Genomic DNA, 5,925 nt, shown 5'->3' on the forward strand with positions numbered 1-5,925 from the left:
ATTCTCTTGAATGCCGCTATCAATTCTAGCTTATACCACGAAGATTCCGGTTAAAGAATCCAAGAGATATCCACCCAATCTAAGGTAGAACGGAGGTGGTTGTCAGGCACACGTTCATAGGTGAGAATGATGATGAGTGTCACGGATCATCACATTCATCAAGTTGAAGAACAAGTGATATCTTGGAACAAGAACAAGCTGAATTGAATAGAAGAACAATAGTAATTGCATTAATACTCGAGGTACAGCAGAGCTCCACACCTTAGTCTATGGTGTGTAGAAACTCCACCATTGAAAATACATAAGAACAAGGTCTAGGCATGGCCGTGAGGCCAGCCTCCCAATGATCTAAGATAGCATAAGAACAAGGATAGCTACCAAGATGAAAATACAATAGTAAAAGGTCCTATTTATAAAGAACTAGTAGCCTAAGGTTTACAAAGATGAGTAAATGACATAAAAATCCACTTCCGGGCCCACTTGGTGTGTGCTTGGGCTGAGAATTGAAGCATTTTCGTGTAGAGACTCTTCTTGGAGTTAAACGCCAGCTTTTGTGCCAGTTTGGGCGTTTAACTCCCATTCTTGTGCCAGTTCCGGCGTTTAACGCTGGGATTTCTGATGGTGACTTTGAACGCCGGTTTGGGCCATCAATTCTTGGGCAAAGTATACACTATCATATATTGCTGGAAATCCCAGGATGTCTACTTTCCAACGCCGTTAAGAGCGCGCCAATTGGGCTTCTGTAGCTCCAGAAAATCCACTTTGAGTGCAGGGAGATTAGAATCCAACAGCATCTGCAGTCCTTTTTAGTCTCTGAATCAGATTTTTGCTCAGGTCCCTCAATTTCAGCCAGAAAATACCTGAAATCACAAAAAAACACACAAACTCATAGTAAAGTCCAGAAAAGTGAATTTTAACTAAAAACTAATGAAAATATACTAAAAACTAACTAAAACATACTAAAAACATACTAAAAACAATGCCAAAAAGCGTACAAATTATCCGCTCATCACAACACCAAACTTAAATTGTTTGCTTGTCCCCAAGCAACTGAAAATCAAATAAGATAAAAAGAAGAGAATATACAATGAATTCCAAAAACATCTATGAAGATCAGTATTAATTAGATGAGCGGGGCTTTTAGCTTTTTGCCTCTGAATAGTTTTGGCATCTCACTCTACCCTTTGAAATTCAGAATGATTGGCTTCTTTAGGAACTCAGAATCTAGATAGTGTCATTGATTCTCCTAGTTAAGTATGATGATTCTTGAACACAGCTACTTATTGAGTCTTGGCCGTGGCCCAAAGCACTTTGTCTTCCAGTATTACCACTGGATACATACATGCCACAGACACATAATTGGGTGAACCTTTTCAGATTGTGACTCAGCTTTGCTAGAGTCCCCAACTAGAGGTGTCCAGGGTTCTTAAGCACACTCTTCTTACCTTGGATCACAACTTTATTTCTTTCTTTTTCTTTCTTTTTCTCTTTCTTTTTCTTTCTTTTTTTTCGAATTTTTTTTGTATTCACTGCTTTTTCTTGCTTCAAGAATCATTTTTATGATTTTTCAGATCCTCAGTAACATGTCTCCTTTTTCATCATTCTTTCAAGAGCCAACATTCATGAACCACAAATTCAAAAGACATATGCACTGTTTAAGCATACATTCAGAAACAAAAGTATTGCCACCACATCAAAATAATTAAACTGTTATAAAATTCAAAATTCATGCAATTCTTTTCTTTTTCAATTAAGAAAATTTTTCATTCAAGAAAGGTGATGGATTCATAGGACATTCATAACTTTAAGGCATAGACACTAAGACACTAATGATCACAAGACACAAACATAGCTAAACATAAGCATAATTTTTGAAAAATAGAAAAATAAAGAACAAGGAAATTAAAGAACGGGTCCACCTTAGTGATGGTGGCTTGTTCTTCCTCTTGAAGATCCTATGGAGTGCTTGAGCTTCTCAATGTCTCTTCCTTGTCTTTGTTGCTCCTCTCTCATGATTCTTTGATCTTCTCTAATTTCATGGAGGAGGATGGAATGTTCTTGATGCTCCACCCTTAGTTGTCCCATGTTGGAACTCAATTCTCCTAGGGAGGTGTTTAGTTGCTCCCCTTAGTGCATCCCTTGAGGCATCTCAGGGATTTGATGATGAGAGGGGTCTCTTGTTTGTTCCATCCTCTTCTTAGTAATGGGCTTGTCCTCATCAATGGGGATGTCTCCCTCTATGTCAACTCCAACTGAATAACAGAGGTGAGAAATGAGATGAGGAAAGGCTAACCTTGCCAAGGTAGAGGACTTGTCCGCCACCATATAAAGTTCTTAGGATATCACCTCATGAACTTCTATTTCTTCTCCAATCATGATGCTATGAATCATGATAGCCCGGTCTATAGTAACTTCGGACCGGTTGCTAGTGGGAATGATTGAGCGTTGGATAAACTCCAACCATCCCCTAGCCACGGGTTTGAGGTCATGCGTTCTCAGTTGAACCGGCTTTCCTCTTGAATCTCTCTTCCATTGGGCGCCCTCTTCACAAATGACTGTGAGGACTTGGTCCAACCTTTGATCAAAGTTGACCCTTCTAGTGTAAGGGTGTTCATCTCCTTGCATCATGGGCAAGTTGAATGCCAACCTTACATTTTCCGGACTAAAATCCAAGTATTTCCCCCGAACCATAGTAAGCCAATTCTTTGGGTCTGGGTTCACACTTTGGTCATGGTTCTTGGTGATCCATGCATTGGCATAGAACTCTTGAACCATTAAGATTCCGACTGGTTGAATGGGGTTGGTAAGAACTTCCCAACTTCTTCTTCGGATCTCATGTCGGATCTCCGGATATTCACTCTTTTTGAGTTTGAGGGGGACCTCGGGGATCACTTTCTTCAAGGCCACAACTTCATAGAAGTGGTCTTGATGCACCCTTGAGATGAATCTCTCCATCTCCCATGACTCGGAGGTGGAAGCTTTTGCCTTCCCTTTCCTCTTTCTAGAGGTTTCTCCGGCCTTGGATGCCATAAATGGTTATGGAAAAACAAAAACCAATGCTTTTACCACACCAAACTTAAAAGGTTTGCTCGTCCTCGAGCAAAAGAAGAAAGAAGAGAGTAGAAGAAGAAGAAATGAGGAGATGGAGATGGCTTTGTGGGTCGGCCAAAGGGGGAGAAGTAGTGGGGTAGGTGGGGGTAGGTGGGGGTTTTATGAAGGATGGATGTGAGTGGTGAAGAGAAAGATGGGATTTGATAGGTGAAGGGTTTTTGGGGAAGAGGTGTTGAGGTGATTGGTGAATGGGTGAAGAAGAAGAGAGAGTGTGGTGGGGTAGGTGGGGATCTTGTGGGGTCCACAGATCCTGAGGTGTCAAGGAAAAGTCATCCCTGCACCAAGTGGCGAGCAAAATTGCTCTTCATGCCAATTCTGGCGTTAAACGCCGGGCTGGTGCCCACTTTTGGCGTTTAACGCCAAGTTCTTGCCCTTTTCTGGCATTTAACGCCAGTCTGGTGCCCCTTTCTGGCGTTAAACGCCCAGAATGGTGCCAGACTGGGCGTTAAACGCCCATCTGCTAGCCTTACTGGCGTTTAAACGCCAGCAAGATCTTCCTCCAGGGTGTGCTGTTTTTCTTTCTGTTTCTTATTCTGTTTTTGCTTTTTCAATTGATTTTGTGACTTCTCATGATCATCAACGTACAAAAAAACATAAAATATCAAAGGAAAATAGATAAAATATAAAACATTGGGTTGCCTCCCAACAAGCGCTTTTTTAATGTCAGTAGCTTGACAGAGGGCTCTCATGGAGCCTCATAGATGCTCAGAGCAATGTTGGAACCTCCCAACACCAAACTTAGAGTTTGAATGTGGGGGTTTAACACCAAACTTAGAAGTTGGTTGTGGCCTCCCAACACCAAACTTAGAGTTTGACTGTGGGGGCTCTGTTTGGCTCTGTTTTGAGAGAAGCTCTTCATGCTTCCTCTCCATGGTGACAGAGGGATATCCTTGAGCCTTAAACACAAAGGATTCTTCATTCACTTGAATGATCAATTCTCCTCTATCAACATCAATCACAGCCTTTGCTGTGGCTAGGAAGGGTTTGCCAAGGATGATGGATTCATCCATGCACTTCCCAGTCTCTAGGACTATGAAATCAGCAGGGATGTAATGGTCTTCAACTTTTACCAGAACATCCTCTACAAGTCCATAAGCATGTTTTCTTGAATTGTCTGCCATCTCTAGTGAGATTTTTGCAGCTTGCACCTCAAAGATTCCTAGCTTTTCCATTACAGAGAGAGGCATGAGGTTTACACTTGACCCTAGGTCACACAAGGCCTTGTTGAAGGTCATGGTGCCTATGGCACAAGGTATTGAGAACGTCCCAGGATCTTGTCTCTTTTGAGGTAATTTCTGCCTAGACAAGTCATCCAGTTCTTTAGTGAGCAAAGGGGGTTCATCCTCCCAAGTCTCATTACCAAATAACTTGTCATTTAGCTTCATGATTGCTCCAAGGTATTTAGCAACTTGCTCTTTAGTGACATACTTATCCTCTTCAGAGGAAGAATACTCATCAGAGCTCATGAATGGTAGAAGTAAATCCAATGGAATCTCTATGGTCTCAGTGGGAGCCTCAGACTCCCATGGTTCCTCATTAGGGAACTCATTGGAGGCTAGTGGACGTCTATTGAGGTCTTCCTCAGTGGCGTTCACTGCCTCTCCCTCCTCTCCAAATTCGGCCATGTTGATGGCCTTGCACTCTCCTTTTGGATTTTCTTCTGTATTGCTTGGAAGAGTACTAGGAGGGAGTTCAGTAATTTTCTTGCTCAGCTGACCCACTTGTGCCTCCAAGTTTCTAATGGAGGACCTTGTTTCAGTCATGAAACTTTGAGTGGTTTTGATTAGATCAGAGACCATGGTTGCTAAGTCAGAGTTGTTCTGCTTAGAATTCTCTGTCTGTTGCTGAGAAGATGATGGAAAAGGCTTGCCATTGCTAAACCTGTTTCTTCCACTATTATTGTAGTTGAAACCTTGTTGAGGTCTCTGTTGATCCTTCCATGAGAGATTTGGATTATAGGTGTTTCCATAAGGTTCTCCCATGTAATTCACCTCTTCCATTGAAGGGTTCTCAGGATCATAAGCTTCTTCTTCAGATGAAGCTTCCTTAGTACTACCTGGTGCATTTTGCATTCCAGACAGACTTTGAGAAATCATATTGACTTGCTGAGTCAATATTTTGTTCTGAGCCAATATGGCATTCAGAGTGTTAATCTCAAGAACTCCTTTCTTCTGATTAGTCCCATTGTTCATAGGATTCCTTTCAGAAGTGTACATGAATTGGTTATTTGCAACCATTTCAATCAGCTCTTGAGCTTCTGTAGGCGTCTTCTTCAGATGAAGAGATCCTCCAGCAGAGCTATCCAAAGATATCTTGGACAGTTCAGACAGACCATCATAGAAAATACCTATGATGCTCCATTCAGAAAGCATATCAGAGGGACACTTTCTGATTAATTGTTTGTATCTTTCCCAAGCTTCATAGAGGGATTCTCCTTCCTTCTGTCTAAAGGTTTGGACTTCCACTCTAAGCTTACTCAATTTTTGAGGTGGAAAGAACTTATGCCAAGAAGGCATTGACTAGCTTTTCCCATGAGTTCAGGCTTTCTTTAGGTTGTGAGTCCAACCATATTCTAGCTCTGTCTCTTACAGCAAAAGGGAATAGCATAAGTCTGTAGACCTCAGGGTCAACCCCATTAGTCTTGACAGTGTCACAGATTTGCAAGAATTCAGCTAAAAACTGATGAGGATCTTCCAATGGAAGTCCATGGAATTTGCAATTCTATTGCATTAGAGAAACTAATTGAGGCTTAAGCTCAAAGTTGTTTGCTCCAATGGCAGGGATAGAGATGCTTTTCCCATAGAAGTCGGGAGT

The 5,925-nt window shown here is 41.7% G+C and overlaps 1 non-coding gene across 1 annotated transcript; it reads left to right on the plus strand.

Moving 5' to 3' along the window:
- Positions 1-5,477: 5,477 nt before the first annotated feature.
- Positions 5,478-5,585, plus strand: LOC112799477 (small nucleolar RNA R71). Its single transcript, XR_003201056.1, has one exon. It is a non-coding gene; the product is annotated as a small nucleolar RNA R71 (small nucleolar RNA).
- Positions 5,586-5,925: the final 340 nt, after the last annotated feature.

The sequence above is a fragment of the Arachis hypogaea genome, chromosome 4 (genome assembly GCF_003086295.3).
Source record: "Arachis hypogaea cultivar Tifrunner chromosome 4, arahy.Tifrunner.gnm2.J5K5, whole genome shotgun sequence".
Lineage (NCBI taxonomy): Eukaryota > Viridiplantae > Streptophyta > Magnoliopsida > Fabales > Fabaceae > Arachis > Arachis hypogaea.